Consider the following 987-nt stretch of genomic DNA (forward strand, 5'->3'; position numbering starts at 1 on the left):
TTTGCCCTTCAAATTGCGCCATTCTGAACAGAAAGGATGCGAGATCAAAAATCCCACTTATGTTGCTTTTTGAACGATATATAAGGCCACCAAGTGTCCCACAAACAGGCGCGACAGTTCGGTGTCTTCGATAAGAAGATTTTTATAGCTGTCATTTGGGAATAAGGTCAAAACGTGGAAAAGTGTAAGAAACGCTTTGTATCCCAAGACACATAAAATGAACGCTATTTTGACAAATTTTGTTTACTGTCCGTCTTTCGCCGTTTATGCTTGCCATTTTTGTCCCCAATCATCTGGACAACCCTGCTGTTCAGTAGATAGACGCACCGCCTCGAACGGCGGCCTAAACCCAAAAACTTCAATTGAAAAGCCATTACCTAAACATTTAAAAATGTACTAGTTGTCTAATGACTAATTCGTCGATATGATGATTTTTGTATCATAAGCTCCTAATCACTTGTAGATCAATGTTCCAGTTCAGAGGGAAGTATGGTTGTAGCGTAGTTGACTAACGAGCTTCTAAGTTGAACTCGGGTTCATGAGTTCGAGTCTAGGTCTTCGAATGTCGACCCTTAACGCCAGAATGGGCTCCCAATCACTAACGAGTGATGTTTAATGTATACATATATGCAAAAAATGGCCTATGAGACATGTATATGTCTGGCAATAAAGATACTTTTCATTATTTCTTCACTTGAGCTCTCCTAATCAGTTTTCCCTTTTAGATGTCGTAACGGATTGTGTAGAACTGCAACTGATATAAATGATATAAAGTGATATAAAGTTTATTTAATCTTCATGAACCATTTAAGGTTATTGGGAAGATATAAATGGTGGAGACTTGATTGACTGAGGACAGTTATTCAGAGGCTTAAGGGGCTTGGGTTACAGTTACATTTTGGAACTGGTCATGTAAGGGAAGGAGGTAAGCTGAAGACAATAGTTTTGGGAGCTCCAGATGTGCGTAGATGGCAGTTGTTTGTCAAT

The sequence above is a fragment of the Tigriopus californicus genome, chromosome 11 (genome assembly GCF_007210705.1).
Source record: "Tigriopus californicus strain San Diego chromosome 11, Tcal_SD_v2.1, whole genome shotgun sequence".
Lineage (NCBI taxonomy): Eukaryota > Metazoa > Arthropoda > Copepoda > Harpacticoida > Harpacticidae > Tigriopus > Tigriopus californicus.